Source organism: Oryctolagus cuniculus, chromosome 10 (assembly GCF_051225735.1).
Source record: "Oryctolagus cuniculus isolate XC-2025 breed Fujian yellow rabbit chromosome 10, ASM5122573v1, whole genome shotgun sequence".
Lineage (NCBI taxonomy): Eukaryota > Metazoa > Chordata > Mammalia > Lagomorpha > Leporidae > Oryctolagus > Oryctolagus cuniculus.
This window is the reverse complement of record NC_142876.1, coordinates 43046693-43065139: the sequence shown is the minus strand read 5'-3', so window position 1 is coordinate 43065139 and position 18447 is coordinate 43046693. Positions and strand designations below refer to the sequence as shown.

General features: G+C 37.3%; 1 protein-coding gene across 50 annotated transcripts in view; it reads left to right on the top strand.

Annotated features, from left to right (window-relative positions):
* DTNA (dystrobrevin alpha) overlaps positions 1-18447 on the top strand; it is a 419235-nt gene that overhangs the window by 208292 nt on the left and 192496 nt on the right. The window lies entirely within an intron of this gene.

The following is an 18447-nucleotide window of genomic DNA, read 5'->3' as shown; positions in this document are numbered from 1 at the left end:
TCTCATTTGTCAGTTTTGGCTTTGATTGCTTATGCTTCTGGTGTCTTTTCCAAGAACTCTTAGCTTATACCAATTTCTTGCAGGGTTTCCCCAATCTTCTCTAGTAATTTGATAATATTGGGGCATAGAATTAGGTCTTTGATCCATTTTGAGTAGATGTGTGGATTGATTTCTGGTGATTCTGTCCTGTTCCATTGGTCTGCATATCTGGTTTCCCTATATCAGGCTGTTTTGATTATAACTGCCCTGTAGTATGTCTTGAAATCTGGAATTGTGATGCCTCCGGCCTTGTTTGTATTGTGTAAGATTGCCTTACCTGTTCCCAGGTCTCTTATGTTTCCATATAAACTTTAGCATTGGTTTTTAAGGATCTGAGAGAATGTTCTTGGTAGTTTGATTGAAATCACATTGTATCTGTAAGTTGCTTTTGGTTGTATGGACATTTTGATGATATTGATTCTTCTAATCCAAGAACATGGAATATTTTTCCAATATTTTTTGTCTGTTTTATTTCTTTCTTTAATGTTTTATAATTTTCATTGTAGAGGTCTTTGAAATCCTTGGTTAAATTTATTATGAGATATTTAATTTTTGTAACTATTATGAATGGGATTGATCTTACAAGTTCTTTCTCAGTCATGGTATTGTCTGTGAATACAAAGGCTATTGATTTTTGTGGGTTGATTTAGTATCATGCCACTTTACCAAACTCTTATGAGTTTTAATAGTCTCTTGGAAGAGTCTTTTGGATCCCATATACAATCTTGCAAATGGGAATAGTTTGTCTTCCTCCTTCCCAATTTGTAACCCTTTGACTTCTTTTTCTTGCCTAATGGCTCTGACTGAAACTTCTAGGACTATATGGAATAGCTATGGTGAAAGTGGGCATCCTTGCCTGGTTCTAGATCTCAGTGGGAATGCTTCCAGCTTTTCCCCAGTCAATAAGATACTGGCTGTGGTTTTGTCATAGATTGTCTCAATTGTGTTGAGGAAATATACCCATTTTGCTTAAGTTTTTTATCATGAAAGGGTGTTGTATTTTATCAAATGCTTTCTCTGCATCTATTGAGATAATCATATGGTTTTGTTCCTCTGTTAGTTAATATGATGTATCACATTGATTGATTTGTGAATGTTGAAACCATCCCTGCATACCAGGAATAAACCCAGTTGGTCCAGGTGAATGATCATTCTGATGTGTTGTTGGATTTGATTGGCTAGTTCTTTCTTGAGGATTTTAGTGTCTATGTTCATCAGGAAAATTGGTCTATAGTTCTCTTTTTCCATTGTATCTTTTTCTAATTTAGGAATTAAGGTGATGCTGGCTTCATAGGAGTCTGGGAGGATTTCCCCCCTTTCAACTGTTTTGAATAACTTGTGAAGAATTGAAATTCATTCATACTTCAGTGTCTGGTAGAATTCAAGTGAAGCCATCTGGTCCTCGGCTTTTCTTTATTGTGAGGGTTTTTATTATTGATTCAATATCTGTCTTGATATTAGTGTATTTAGGTTCTCTGTGTCTTTGTGGCTCAATTTTGGTAGGTTTTATGTGTTCAGGAATCTATCCATTTCTTCTAGGTTTCCTAATATGTTGGCATACAGCTCTTTGTATTAATTTCTGATGTTTCTTTTTATTTCTGCCATATCTTTTGTTATATTTCATTTTTCATCTCTGATTTTGTTAATTTGACTAGTTGGGCCAACAGTGTATGAATTTTTTTTATCATTTCAAAAAAAAAAGCAGTTTGTTTCACTGAACTTTGTAAATTTTTTGTTTCAAGTTAGTTTATTTCTTCTCTACTTTTAATCATTCCTTTCCTCCTAATTTTGGATTTAGTTGTTATTTTTCTAGGTCCTTGAGATGAATTGATAGCTCATTTATTTGATGCCTTTCCAATTTCTTGATGTAGGCATCAGTTGCTATAAACTTTCCTCTTAACACTGTTTTTGCTATATCCAGTAAGTTTTGATATGTTGTATTGTCATCTTCATTCATTTCCAGAAATTTTTTTATTTCTTTTTTGATTTCTTCTATGACTCACTGCTCATACAGGAGTATGTTGTTCAGTATCCATATATTTGCATAGGTCCTAGAGATTATTGAGTTGTTGATTTCCAGCTTCATTCCATTGAGGTCAGATAAAATGCATGGCATGATTTTTATTTTTTTTTAATTTTCTGAGACTTGTTTTATGGTCTAGCCTATGGTCTATCCTAGAGAGAGTTCCATGCACTGGTGAGAAGGAAATGTATTCTGCAATTGTTGAATGAAAGTTCTGTAGATATTCATTAGCTCCATTTGATCCATAGTGTCCATTAGCTCTGTTGTTTCTTTGTTGATTTTCTGTCTGATTGGTCTGTCCATTGCTGAATGTGGGGTGTTGAAGTCCCCCATTACTATTATATTGGAGTCTATGTCTTCCTTTAGATCTATTAACATTTCTTTTAAATGGCCAGGTACATGTAATTGGGTCAAATACATTTATTATAGTCACATCTTCCTGTTGAACTGATCCCTTAATCATTACATAGTGCCCTTCTTTGTCTCTTTTATCAGCTTTTGTGTTAAAGTCTATTTTGTCTGATAATAGGATGGCTACACCTGCTATTTTTTGGTTTCCATTAGTATGGAATATCTTTTTCCATCCTTCCACTTTTCAGTCTACAGGTATCTTTGTTGCTGAGTTCTGTTTATTATAGGAGCAAATAAATTGGTATTGTTTTTTAATCAATTCATCCAGTCTATATCTTTTAATTGGAGAATTAAGCCCATTTGCATTCAAGGTTACTATTGAAAAGTCATGACTTGGCCCTGTCATCTTTTCATAAATATTCCTATTGTTTACTTTGGATTTCCTTTGTACTTTTACTGGGAAATTGTGTGCCTTCACACTCTTTCATAGTGATTACTATATTTCTGTGTATAACACATCCATAAGCATCTTTTGTAAGGCCTGACAAGTAACAATGAATTCTTTCAATTTCTGTTTGTTATGGAAGATTTTATTTTACCTTATTTCATAAATGAGAACTTTGCACAGTACAGTATTCTAGGTTGATAGTTTTTTTTCTCTTAAGACTTGGAGGTTGATATTTTTTTTCTCTTAAGACTTGGACTATGTCTTGCCATTCTCTCCTAGCCTGTAGGGTTTCTATGAGAAGTCAGCTGTTAGTCTAATTTAGAAATCCTCTTAAAGTAATCTGGCATTACTCTCTTACATATCTTAGAATATTTTCTTTATGTTTTACTGTTGAAAATTTGACTACAATGTGTTGTGGTGTAGAACTTTTCTGGTCATGTCTATTAGGAATTCTATGTGCTTCCTGTACTTGGCTGTCTCTTTCTTTCTCCAAATTGGGGAAGTTTTCTGTAGATATTTCACTAAATAGGCCTTCTAATCCATTCTGTATTTCCACATCTTCAGGTAAATGCTTTTAAAAATCTTTCATGAGTGGATGGATGTATAGATGAATGGATGGATGGATAGGTAGGTAGGTAGATAGATAGATAGACAGACAAATAGACAGATAGACAGACTGACCTTCCATTGGCTTCATTTTTCCTTTCAGTTGCTTTCCTATTTCTGATACACTACAAATCCAGGATTCCAAAAAATTGTATAAAGGCTGATTCCACTTCTCCACCTCCCACTCTTCTCTTGTTCTTCATCAATTCTTTTTTTAAAATTTTATTCATTTATTTGAAAGTCAGAGTTACACAGAGAGAAGGAGCAACAGAGAGAGGTCTTCCATCCACTGGTTCACTCCCAAAATGGTTGCAACAGCTGGAGCTGTGCTGATCTGAAGCCAGGAGCCAGGAGCTTCATCCAGGTCTCCCACACAGCTGCAGGGGTCCCAACCACTTTGGCCATATTCCTCTGCCTTCCCAAGCCATAGCAGAGAATGGTTGAACTGTATCAGAAGAGGAATAGCCAGGGCTTGAACCAGCACCCACATGGGATGCCAGCACTGCAGGCAGTGGCTTTACCAGCTACACCACAGTGCAGATCCCCATCAATTCTTTATGAAGGTTCTAAATCATTATTATATCCATATTCCAATCTCCTCTTACTCAATTTCTCAGTTACTTTCAATTCAAAGACTTTCCCTTCCTTTCTGAAAAACTCTTTTGTCTTAGCTTTTTGAGGAATATAAGGTGTGTATCATACTTCCCTGGAACCTCTTTCTTTGGGGGAAGTCTTGGGCACCTACTATGTAAACTGTCTCTTCTTTTTCATGACTTAGAAAAACACGCTGTATGTATATCTTACACATATATTTCTCCATTCAAGCTATATCTCCTTTGCTTCAAGCTTATCTAGGGATGGCCCATGTAACATTTCAAATGCAACACTTTCCCTCACCTCTCATTGTGTGCCCTTAGCATGCTCCTGGACCCAGCTTCAGCTTCAGAGAAGGGGCATTCTCACTTAACTTCAGAATGCTTTGAGGTTTTTCTTCATACCTTATTCTCTACGTATCCTCCTACATTCAATCCATAATTCATTCCTGTCCATTCTATATCCAAAGTTTATTTCAAACATGCCCCCTTTCGCTGTCTCCTTTGTCCGCATACAGTCCACTGTCATCAGACTCCAAACTGATTTCACTTTATCTATTTGTGCCTCTTGTCCTAACCATTCTCCACACCATAGTCAGGGTGTTCTTTTAAAAATGAAAGTTATATTGTGTCATTATCATGTTTTAAAGTCTTCAAAAGCATCCCATCACCATTAGAATAAATTTCAGAATCACCCACATGGCCTACAAGTTCCTGGCCCCTGTTGACTTTCCCAGGTTGATGTTCTCCTCCTTATACATAGTCTCCAGCCACACTGGGCTTTGTGCATTTCTCAATCACTTCAAACCATCTCCCCTGAAGGGACACTACACAAGCTCTTCCCTTTGTCTGAAATACCTCATCCCCATTCTTCACAGGCATCATCTCAAATATCCCTTTCTCAGAAAAATCTGAGATACAACCAAATCACCTCAAAAAGGACATTCTTTCCTTATACCCCATTGTAAGTGTGAACCAGACTTAGTTACCCACTGTGAAGCTGAAACCAACTCTTTCAGCTTTCCTAACATCTTGATGATAACAGATGTATCACAAGTCAGAATATTTGAAATTATTCATCAGTTTAACAATTAATTTTTAATTTATATGCTTATATACACACATTGAGCATTGAGAATTCCTAAGTCATACATTTGATTCTGTGGTTTGGTTTCCTGCCTTACTGTCATACCTTGATGTAGAGGTCCCATATCAGCTGTATCCTCCTGAGCCATGTGTTAGAGCCCACTTCCATCACACGTAGTAATTGCCTGAGACCTAGACTTCCAGGTCCACAATCTCAACATCTGTTCCTTCAGGATCTGACCTCTAGGCCCTTTTTCATTCCAATGAATAATTCACAATTATCCAGTTACCACGTATAATGTAAATAGTATTTCCTCTTGGACATGAAAATGCATGGCTTCTCTTCCTTCAGTTCTGTTCTTCCAGACAAAGTCATTCATAATCAACAGGTCTATTGAAGTTTATTCCAGAAAAAGAGCAATATCCTTTCTTTTTTTTAACTTTTATTTAATGAATATAAATTTCCAAAGTACAGCTTATGGATTACAATGGCTTCCCCCTCATAACTTCACTTCCACCTGCAACCCTCCCCTCTCCTGCTCCCTTTCCCCTTCCATTCACATCAAGATTCATTTTCAATTCTCTTTATATTCAGAAGATCGATTTAGTATATATTAAGTAAAGATTTCAACAGTTTGCACCCACACAGAAACACAAAGTGAAAAATACTGTTTGAGTACTAGTTATAGCATTAAATCACAATGTACAGCACATTAAGGACAGAGATCCTACATGAGGAGTAAGTGCACAGTGACTCCTGTTGTTGACTTAACAAATTGACACTCTTGTTTATGGAGTCAGTAATCACCCTAGGCTCTTGTCATGAGTTGCCAAGGCTATGGAAGCCTTTTGAGTTCGCCGACTCTGATCATATTTAGACAAGGCCATGGTCAAAGTGGAAGTTCTCTCCTCCCTTCAGAGAATGGTACCTCCTTCTTTGATGACCCGTTCTTTCCACTGGGATCTCACTCGCGGAGATCTTTCATTTAGGTCATTTTTTTTTTTTCCCCCCAGAGTGTCTTGGCTTTCCATGCCTGAAATACTCTCATGGGCTTTTCAGCCGGATCCACATGCCTTAAGGGCTGATTCTGAGGCCAGAGTGCTGTTTAGGACATCCGCCATTCTATGAGTCTGCTGTGTATCCCACTTCCCATGTTGGATCGTTCTCTCCCTTTTTTTTTTATTCTATCGGTTAATATTTTCAGACACTAGTCTTGTTTATGTGATCCCTTTGACTCTCATTACTATCATTATGATCAATTGTGAACAGAAATTGATCACTTGGACTAGTGAGATGACATTGGTACATGCCACCTTGATGGGATTGAATTGGAATCCCCTGGTATGTTTCTAACTCTACCATTTGGGGCAAGTAAGCTTGAGCATGTCCCAAATTGTACATCTCCTCCCTCTCTTATTCCCACTCTTATATTTAACAGGGATCACTTTTCAGTTAAGTTTCAACACTTAAGAATAACTGTGTATTAATTACAGAATTCAACCAATAGTATTAAGTAGAACAAACAAAAAAATACTAAAAGGAATTAAAGTATTAAGTTGTTTATCAACAGTCAGGGCAAGGGCTGATCTAGTCATTGTTTCTCATAGTGTCCATTTCACTTTAACAGGTTTCCTTTTTGGTGCTTGGTTAGTTGTCACCAATCAGGGAGAACATATAATATTTGTCCATTTGGGACTGGCTTATTTCACTCAGCATGATGTTTTCCAGATTCCTTCATTTTGTTGCAAATGACAGGATTTCATTGTTTTTTTACTGCTGTATAGTATTCTATAGAGTATGTATCCCATAATTTCTTCATCCAGTCTACTGTTGATGGGCATTTAGGTTGATTCCAGGTCTTAGCTATTGTGAATTGCACTGTAATAAACATTAAGGTGCAGACCGCTTTTTTGTTTGCCAATTTAAATTCCTTTGGGTAAATTCCAAGGAGTGGGATGGCTGGGTTGAATGGTAGGGTTATCTTCAGGTTTCTGAGGAATCTCCAGACTGACTTCCACAGTGGCTTGACCAGTTTGCATTCCCACCAACAGTGGGTTAGTGTCCCTTTTTCCCCACATCCTCGCCAGCATCTGTTTTTGGTATATTTCTGTATGTGAGCCATTCTAACTGGAGTGAGGTGAAACCTCATTGTGGTTTTGATTTGCATTTCCCTGATTACTAGTGATCTTGAACATTTTTTCATGTGTCTGTTGGCCATTTGGATTTCCTCTTTTGAAAAATATCTATTGAGGTCCTTGGCCCATCTCTTAAGTGGGTTGTTTGTTTTGTTGTTGTGGAGTTTCTTGATCTCTTTGTAGATTCTGGTTATTAACCCTTTATCTGTAGCATAGTTTACAAATATTTTTTCCCATTCTGTTGCTTGACTCTTCACTTTCCTGACTGTTTCTTTTGCAGTACAGAAACTTCTCAGTTTGATTCAATCCCAATAGTTAATTTTGGCTTTGAATGCCTGTGCCTCCGGGGTCTTTTCCAAGAAGTCTTTGCTGGTACCAATATCATTCAGGGTTTCTCCAATGTTCTCTAATAATTTGATGGTGTCAGGTCATAGATTTAGGACTTTAATCCATGTTGAGTGGATTTTTGTGTAAGGTGTAAGGTAGGGGTCTTGCTTCATGCTTCTGCACATGGAAATCCAGTTTTCCCAGCACCATTTATTGAATAGACTGTCCTTGCTCCAGGAATTGGTTTTGGATCCTTGATCAAATATAAGTTGGCTGTAGATGTTTGGGTTGATTTCTGGTGTTTTTATTCTGTTCCATTGGTCTATCCATCTGTTTCTGTACCAGTACCATGCTGTTTTGATTACAACTGCCCTGTAGTATTTCCTGAAATCTTGTACTGTGATGCCTCTGGCTTTGTTTTTGTTGTACAAAATTGCTTTAGCTATTTGAGGTCTCCTGCATCTCCATATGAATTTCAGCATCATTTTTTCTAGATCTGAGAAGAATGTCTTTGGTATTTTTATTGGTATTGCATTGAATCTATAAATTGCTTTTTAGAGAATGGGCATTTTGATGATGTTGATTCTTCCAATCCATGAGCATGGACGATTTTTCCATTTTTTTGTATCCTCTTGTGGGGAGCAACTCGGACTATACTGTTACTGGAATTAAGACTTATTCTATGCATCTGCTCTCCCACAATGTGGCACTGGGAGAGGAGCGTACAGCTTCTACCCAGCTGCCTCTCACCAACTTGACAAGCTGCAAGAGCCGCTCCTGATTGGAGGAGAGCGGCGCGCTCGGCGTGTGGGTAGCATAATGGTGCCGTGACTCGGATATGAAGCCTAGGCAGGGTTTAGTGTCGTTCCTCCATGAAGAGGGGGAGCGACATAATGGTGCCGTGACTCGGATATGAAGCCTAGGCAGGGTTTAGTGTCGTTCCTCCACGAAGAGGGGGAGCGACACCTCTTCTATTTCTTTCTTTAAGATTTTGTAATTCTCATCGTAGAGATCTTTAACGTCCTTGGTTAAGTTTATTCCAAGGTATTTGACTGTTTTTGTAGCTATTGTGAATGGGATTGATCTTAGCAGTTGTTTTTCAGCCATGGCATAAGAGCAATGCCCTTTCAAAGATAAACCAGGAAGTCTGTGGCCTCCTTCAGAATGTGGAAAAGGCTGCAGTTTCCAAAGTGACAATCCATTTTACAATCAAGCTACATACTTATCTTGAAATCAATATGAGTAGATGAAGACAAAAATGTTAAATGTAGTTTATGGAATTATAAATTATTATTTTTGTTAACCTTTAATTGCTCTGCATATTTTACCAAACATACCATAGATTCTGAAAAATTAAGACAAACAGTTGCTGTGTTCAGTGCTTTTGGATATTATTGCCTGCTACAAATGCAACAATAAGGTAGGCAAGCTAAACTATAGGATCTGATGTATACTTAGGGATTCTCTTTGCTCAGTATGTATGTGTATGACGTATGCACACACACAACTGTTTATCTTCACAATAAGGTAAAGTATTCTTATATGAATAATGAATATGAGTGGCTAACATCTCTGAAAAAGCTTTTCATCTCTGATGAACAATGTAGAATGTTAATGGTATTCTGCCTCATATTTAGAAGCCAGACTTTTTGGGTTATATCAAGAGGTCCTTCCTAATTTCTAACTTGGCAGAAGCATACTATTGTGCCTTCAATAACAAATGAAGAACACCTGTTCACCATTATTTATATGCAGGTATCCTTTCAAAAGCTGAAGTGCCTCCCTCAACCCTCCTATTCCACTTTCCTTCCTGTTTATTGTTCACCCTTGGGCCTTCTCCAATTTTATTTATTTCACTTGTCCCTGCAAGGCTCTAAGCAGAATGCAACTCCCTGATAGGGGATTCACCAGAGTGACCTGAGATGCACGGATAATGCCTCCAAAACGGACTCCTGTGAACGCTCCAATATCATCTGTGAGTAGGGGCACCTCTGAAGCATTAGGCAGATGGTCTCTTCCAGAGGCAGTGCTGCTACTACAGAATTCCAGGTGGGATCAAAGTATCTGATACCTTTATAGTATCTGCCAGTTTACATAAAATTTGTTTAAATATTAAATGGACCTTTACCATTCATTCCAATAGTGGAATTGATGTAAGTGTATAGAATGAAATTTAAAATATCACTTTGTTACTTTTCTCAGTCTACCCAGTATTCTTGGTAGACTGTATTGCTTCGATATTCTTCTTCAGTTCCCCTATTCTTGGTAATTTTGCTGTGTTTTCTTAACCATATATGTTTCTCTTAGCACCCCCCAATCATCCTAAATCCTTTTTGAAATCCATGTTTTCCCACAGTCATTTATCTTCCTGTAGTCTTGCTATAATTTCTTTCCTACTTACTTCATTTTCTAATCCCCTTTATTTTGATCATGGTTGTCATTAATTATTATTAACTGAGTACCTAAAGGGTTCATAGCATTATGTTTGCTTCCCAGTCTTCTCCATTTATTATCTATGATGTAGCAGATAGATAGCCTGTGACATAATATTGACAGTCAATTACAGTTCACCCTCTCCTTGCCCTCCTACTACTTAATTAATTGTCCCTTTCAAGAGGAGTATTAGCAAGGAAGGGAGGAACTCGGTAGCTACTATCACTTCTACATCTGATCTTGGTCACTGAACGTGCTTTGAATGTACAGGAGTTCCTCCATTGAGCTTTAATGGGTGCTGTGCTGATACAGTTCCTGAACACAAAAGTAAAAAGAATCTGGGAAAATACATCTATTGTCTCAACAGCACTTCTTTCCAACTTGGGAGACACTGAAGGGGTGATTCTTTCCCCCTAGCCTCTGCCTAAACTTATCTAACTAAATTGCACACTCTCAAGTTGGTTGACTATATTCTTTTTCATATATTGTTGTATCTACAGTTGCATTTTCTTATCTCTCCATATAGATTGTAGGCCATTTGCATTTCTTTGACTACATTTAATATGGTGTGTGCTTTTAGAAGGCACTTAATTAAAATTTATTGAATTAGCATAAGTCAGCTCCTTTTAGAATAAGCTACGTGGAAGAAAACAGGAAATAATCATTTCTAGTTCTGTGTATTCAGTCTAAGAAAATGAATTCTTTGAAGAGTGAGGTCTCAGGAATCTGCCTGTTTCTTGACTTCATAGCTAGATGTGATTTTCAGAAATAGCTTTCCCTTTCCTCTCTAGCTGAGAAAGAATATATGCTGTAAATGGAGACATCATGGCTGTGCAACACACCTGGGTATACAGCACATGGGATTGTCACAGAGAGTGACGAGAGAGGTACTTATGGAGTTATCTGACAGTCTGAGGCTCAGATCATACAGATCTGCTCTCTCGGCAGACTACAAGGCCATAACATAACTGAGAGGCCATAAAAGAGCTTCTGATAATTATTTGTCCATTTGAGCTCACTAAATTTAGGAGCATCCTGACCCCCTAAACTCTCTTGGAATCTCTCCATTTATCCATAGAACAGATTTTGATCTGCGAGAATCTACTTCTCAGAATCCGTTCTGTTTTGGTATCAGTGAAAGGTGAGTCCAGATAAACTGTTATGTGAATCATCCCTAAAAAATAAGATAGTATCACCTGCCTCCAAGAAACTCCCATTCTGACTCTGAGTCCAGAGCACATTCATGGAGTTTCACAGATGATACCAAACTGGAGGGAGCCCCTCAGAATGAATCACCACTTAGAGTCAGCATCATAAAATTACAGAATACAAAGCGCACTCACAAATAACCCATTTCTGTTATGGCACTAGGAAAATTCAGGGCTTGGACTTCTAGCAAATGATTTCATCTTATTGAGCCTTAGTTCCTTCATCAATAAAATCAATAAGTGGATATTAGACTAGATTTTAGATTTGGATCCTACCAATTCTACAGTTCCATGATTAGGATTTCTAATTTAAATTTAATAATCTCTTTCATTCCTAGGAACCTATTCTAAAGAAATGACTCAAAAATGTATACAGGCCGGCGCCGCGGCTCACTTGGCTAATCCTCCGCCTGCAGTGCCAGCACCCTGGGTTCTAGTCATGGTTAGGGCGCTGGATTCTGTCCCGGTTGCTCCTCTTCCAATCCAGCTCTCTGCTGTGGCCCAGGAAGGCAGTGGAGAATGGCCCAAATGCTTGGGCCCTGCACCCGCATGGAGACCAGGAAGAAGCACCTGGCTCCTGGCTTCAGATTGGCGCAGCGCGCTGGCCATAGCGACCATTTAGGGGGTGAATCAATGGAAAAGGAAGACCTTTCTCTCTGTCTCTCTCTCTCACTGTCTAACTCTGCCTGTCAAAAAAAAAAAAATGTATACAAAGGTACATTGCTCATAAGAAAAAAATCTAGGAAAGGCTAAATTTATATTTAACAATAAAGGATGACTACATTATTTCTGATACATCCAAATAGTGTGATTTATTCAGCTATTTAAAAACATTTTCAAAGAATATGTAATATCATTGTGTACTTAACTAATAAGTCTTTCGTTGAATAAAAGGCAATATTCAAAATTATCAAGGGCTTTTAGTGTGTAAAGAGATATATCAAAAGGTTTGTATAGATTATTTATGACAGTTGAATTATGATGGCTTATAATGTCATTTCATAGACATCTTTTCGATTTCTCTACAATAAACATGTAATGTTATTTTTTTAGTGATGAAATGGCTAATGAGTGTTACTTTTTATTAAGTTAAATAAACCATGTTTTCTAAGGATAAATCCAGAATGTAATTTATAATTATAAATTTTAAAGAAATGAAGGGTACAAAAACAGAAGTTTGGGAATGCTCTTGTATAAATCAGTAGGGAAAAATGATTCAAAGTTCACATTAGGTTATCTGTAGGATATATAACTATCAATTTCATAGTTCTATTTAAAGCTAGTTTTCTGTGATGTGTCAATAGTGGGAAAATGTGAAGACATCCTTATTTACAGTTAATGCAACAAAGAGCACCTGTTTTGAAAACATCTTAAAGGTGGGGGCCATCATTGTGGCACAGTGCAAAGCCTGTGACTGCAGCATCCCATAAGGGCACCAGTTCATGTCTCAGCTGCTCTACTTCCAATCCAGCTTCCTGCTAATGGCCTGGGAGAAGCAGCAGCAGATGCCCCAAGTGTTTGGGCCCCTGCCACCCATGTAGGAGACCCAGATGAAGCTCCTGGCTCCTAGTTTTGGCTTGGTCCAGAGCTGGCTTTTTCGGCCATCTAGGGAGCAAACTACTGAACAGAAGATCTCTCTCTCTCTCTTGTTGTCTTTCCCTCTCTCTCTCTGTAACTATGATTTTCAAAATAAATAAATCTTTTAAAACACTTCTGAAAGGCAAAACAGAAAATCTTGATACTGATGTATATAAAATGAGATGGCTTACAAGAGCCTGGTTCATTAACTGAAATTTTCATGAATAGAATAGATACTAATCCGGTTAATATTTTTAGGTCAGCTTCTCAAAGTGGCCTAGGAAATAGGTGCTTGCAAAAATTATCCAGTAGATCTCAATCTCTTTGTATCACTATTAAGTTTTCTTATGTTATATAAACCAGCACTCTACCAATTAAGCACTTTCATTTTAAAAAATCATCTATTATTTTTCACTTTATGTTTCTGTGTGGGAGCAAACTGTGGAAATCCTTACTTAATGTATACTAAGCTGATCTTCTGTATATTAAGATAATCGAAAATGAATCTTGATGTGAATGGAAGGGGAGAGGGAGTGGGAAAGGGGAGGGTTGCGGGTGGGAGGGATGTTATGGGGGGGAAGCCATTGTAATCCATAAGTCATACTTTGGAAATTTATATTCATTAAATAAAAGTTAAAAAAAATTTTCCCTGAAAAAAAAAACAATTTTAAAATGTGATCTAAAATGCATTTGTAGAAGTTCAGATTGGTTGGTCATGATTGAGTTTCATTCATGTTGGCAGCCAGTGTTTTTTGTAGCTGTGCTGGTGCTGATTCATTCAAGGTAGTGACCCCTGAGCCCATGTTGTTACCTTGAGTTTGTGGGAAATTAGGTGCTCTCACATCCAAAGAGGGAGCAGAGAACTAAATAACCTCATGAGCTCCCTCCCACTCCTATGGGACCAGAGCTTAACAAATCCACTGTCTGGGGTATACTCTGAAGTATTATCACTGATGTTGAAAAAAGATTTCTGTCTTGGTGATTGGGTTCTTCCTATGAAATGAAGGGGATCACATCAGCACAGAGTTTGTTACAAATTTTTTTCACAGTGAGAGAGAAGTTGGTCTTAACATTTGCAAGATAGGAGTTACAACTTTGTGAAACCAAATATACTGACATCACATTCCCCAATGTTTATATTGCCAATCATATTAAACACCCTGGTACTAGTATACATCAATTAGATAAATGGTAGGCTCTTAAATTTACAAAATGAAAAACATATAGATACCTGTAATCATTCATATAACCAATGAGAAGAAGAAAAATATCAGGTAAAGGCTATGAAAGAAATGAATACAAGCTGTGGAAGAGTCTAGCCAGTGAGCCACATGCAAGCATACTTATGAATTATTCAGATTGTGGTTGAGTCTTTCCTGCATCAGCTGTACTGAAGAGGATTAGGGAGTGCTAATTTTCCAGTGTAGCTCCTCCTTGCCTTTTTGCCTGTTCTGCCTCACACATTTTATAGGATTGTATCATCATGAGTCACAACACTTAAGGATTTTTCAGGGCTGTAGCAGTGCCAAAGCTATTTTAATAATCTCAGCTGATTTGGTGTAGGGCTTTTCTTTTCTTTCTTTCTTTTTTTTTTTTAAATGATAGAGAACTAATGCAATGTACAATATTTCTTTTATTCTTCCTGGTAATTTCTGACAATGAAAGGAGTTTGGTTTGGATTTGGAGTTCTTTGTTTCCTGCCATGGGCTTTCTTAACCCCTGGGTGCCTCTTTGAGCTATAGTCTTCAAAGAGATTTTAAAGCTATTTTTTTAATGCAGTTGACTTCAGTGTCGGGTAATTTCCTGAATTAGATGACTGTGGAGAAAAGCAGCTAAAGCTATATATCAATGAATAGTTTACTCGTTATAGATCAAGGTGACCTTTTAAAGGCTACTGTTAGTTGAATATTAGTAAATCATTAAAAATGTGATCTATGTCTATAATTTCTATTCCAAAACCCTTTATGATTCTTTATATTCCATTTTAAAGTTTAAAAACATCACTAATAAATGACATATAGGGCAGTTGTTAAAGAATCCAGTGTAAACACTGCAGGGGACTACTTAATGTGTTTTTCTTTCATATTTAAAGACAACAGTAATTACCGAATTTAACACTCTTCTCATGGTCTATTTTGCACTGGGAGTCACCCCTAGATGGCTGTAGGTGGGAGCAAGCAGCCCTAGCTGTTTGTCTAGAATGGTCACTGTATTTAAGCTGTGTCATTACCCAGATGGTTGCACAGGCTGGGCAGGTGTGCATGGTGGGAAGGAAGGGCAGTGCTGATGTGAGGGGAAGCTCTTGTCTCCTGGGTCCCCACTGCCTTTTCTTAAAGCACTGGGAATAAACTGAAGGTGAGACCTTACTTCTTAATGAGTTAGTCATTGATGTGGGGAGTCCCACACCAATGATTGTTCAGAGTTGGTACTGTGCCAATGCTAAGAACCCTACCCTTAATATAGAGCTCCCAAATATAGTTTGGCTGATTCCAGTGGGCTATACCACCGCAGAGCCACATCAATGATCAATTTCAATGGAACTGAAATTCAATCTGTTTAAATAACATAAGGGCTCTGATATAAAGAAAATAAAGAATTTGACTTCCCACATCTAAGCTGTGATTAGAAGCTTGCTCCAGAAAAAAAAAATGCTTTTAGACTAGGCTTTTATCCACTAATGTACTGTTTTCAGCATCTGTGTTTACTGAATAATTTAATATAGTTTTTAAAAATGGTTTTAAAGGGGCTGTGGGTTATTTCCTATTGCTTCTATATAACTGGTATTCAAAAATATTTAGTTGGTAGAAGTCAGAGATGATCAGTATTTCAAGAGATTAGTGGTGGTTTAAAATGCATAGTCTTTTCATCAGGAACTTTAAATGCTTTGGAGACCTTTTATTCTTTTACCTCTGTTCTTTTTTTTTCTTGCTCACGAAGTTGAGTCAGCAAGAGAAACATATTCAAATTAGGCTTGTCATACAGAAAAAAAAAATCTGACTTTGTCAGGGTGGGTGGAGGGAAAAAGCAACTTTTTGTCAGTCTTTTGTATTTCAGCAGCTGGATTCATTGCTACCATGGTAACAGACCACATGATGAGGTGTATTAGATTGCTGTGTGTTGAGCACAAGGGGAAGAATGAACACAGCTTTTTATTGAAGTTAAAGGTTACTTTGGAGTTTCTTCTATGGAAATGTGTAAGGTCAAATACTATAGCATTCAGCTTATGTAGTGCATCAGAGGAGGAATTAGGGGCATGTTGGTGTATTTAACTGCAAAACCAGGTAAGGTACAATTCAATCTATGAAACTGAACTCTTTACTTCTTCTGTTGCGGTGCTATAACTTGCTGGGTGGAATTTCACGGTCACCCCACCCCCACCGAACACGGGCACAGGACAGTTTTCTTCTGTTTGCTCCCCAACTCCTCCTCCTCCTCCGAATTCCTGTGTTTTTGATTGCAAAGTCTAAAACGTTGTGAATTGTTCTAGTTCTGTGGTAGTGAGTGTGTATGTGTGCGTAAGTCCAAGAAAGAAAACTGGAGAAGAGGTAATAAGAATACGGTAATTAGTGTTTTCAGATCAGTATGGAACTGAGCAAAGTGTGTCCTTGTTTTGTTCTTCGGAAATTGTCCCTTTACTCAAAGGACACTTTATTAGTGGCATTAATCCAAAGCTACTTGTCCCTCATACTAAATTAAGCAGTAAGACAAAGTTCTCCTGTAGGGTATTTTGTCTATTGAATGCGGGCTCCCCCCTACCTTCATATTACTGCTAGCTACCTCCAGCTTGAATAGTTCCATTTAATATATTATTTTTCCAACACCCTGTATTTCTAGGAGTATTCTATTCTTTTCAGCATTGTGGCTGTTAAGTGTATTAGAGAATTTAAAAATAGAAATAAACACAAGATGGGTGTGCAGAATGAACTCCTTGGCTTGGAGGCTGTAAGATCCAAATGTAAACAACTCGGTGCAGCCTGGTGAGGCATCAGTTCCCAGAGCTCAGGGGCCTCCTCCCGCGGTGTTTACATAGCACCCTGGCAGCTTGCATGAAAGGGTGAGGCTTTGAAACACACAGAGCAAGTCAAAGAAGAAGAGGGAAATGTCTTTATGAATAACTTATTTTGACTTCTTGTTCGTGTTGTCTACTGATGCTTGGTGTTTGACTTTCTCTCAAGATGCTAGGATTTACCTTAATTTTCAGCCAACTCTCCCCTCTGAAAACAGAGTTTTCTGCAGCTTTTCGAGTCAAAATCTAACTAAATAGTGGCAAAGCCTCACTGTTATTCTAGTGTATTTGCTGTGGACCTGCAGGGCTGTCAGGTCAGAAAATCTTATCAACATACTTTCTTGGTGGGCTCAGGTCAATTATATGCCACCAGTTGGCACTGATGAGGCTAAAAGCAGTAAATTATCCCAAGTTGGTTTTATACCATGCTTTCTTCAAAAAGGGAATCTTAGATTTTGTTGTGCTGTTTAAGCTTTGGTCTTTATTGCTGTTTCCCTAGTCTCTCTAGTTTTCGCATGTCCAAGCCATATTCTAGGTTAAGCTCGGAATTATAAACATTACCCGAGACAGTTTTTTCATGATTTCAGATAAAGAGAGCAGTGTCCATGATAACAAATACCAGAAGCCTTGTAACACCTAACATTTGTAAAATGCCATGGTTGTATCTGAATTCATACTTTTGTTTTTCTCTTTGTAGTGTTGAATGTAGAATGAGCTGTGAGTATGTCCTCCAAAGCATAAAACATTTTCAAAAGCATAACTTGTTATTACTTATTCTTTTGGAATTTCCCCAAAACTGATTGAAAATAGTGCCTGGTAAAATATTTTAAAGTGTAAAATTTTAAAAACTTAATGATATCTGAGGTGGAAAGTGGTCTGTTATTAAAGAATAAAAGAAAGACGAAAGAAAACAGAAAGAATCAGAGGGCACAAGAAAAAAAAAGATAGACAAAAAGTAAGATAAAAATGTAAATGATCTCTTACCAAAGTTTGCTTCTTTGCCTTTGGTGCAGAAAGGAGTTGAATCTCTATATATCAGAGAAGAGAGAGAGAGAGAAGATAGCGTGAATAAGGTTAAATTATTTTAAAATGTTATCAATTCACTATTACATATTTTAAATGATAAGGCAAAGATTGCTCCTTTCTATTAATTGAATTGGTATTATATAATGGTAATATTTATTATAAAAAATAATATTTAAATGGTTATATATATTATATATAATATGTATAATGTATATGCATAATATATATAATATATAATATATAATATATATTATATATAATATATATTATATTATTTAATCTATATTCCTATAGATAAATTTCTTTCATTCCTTACTGTAGCCAAATTAACAGACAGCTTAGACATTAGAGCTGAGGTGTGCAAAACGTAGTATATTCCCAAATTGCTGAGGTCTCTGTTCACCTGACACTAGGCCACACACATGCATTTCTGGAGCTACTGTAACTGTGAACTGTTAAGTCATAAGATAGAAACTCCTTTTTTTTTTTTTTTTTTTTTTGGACAGGCAGTGTTAGAGAGAGAGAGAGAGACAGAGAGAAAGGTCTTCCTTTTCCATTGGTTTACCCCCCAAATGGTCGCTACGGCC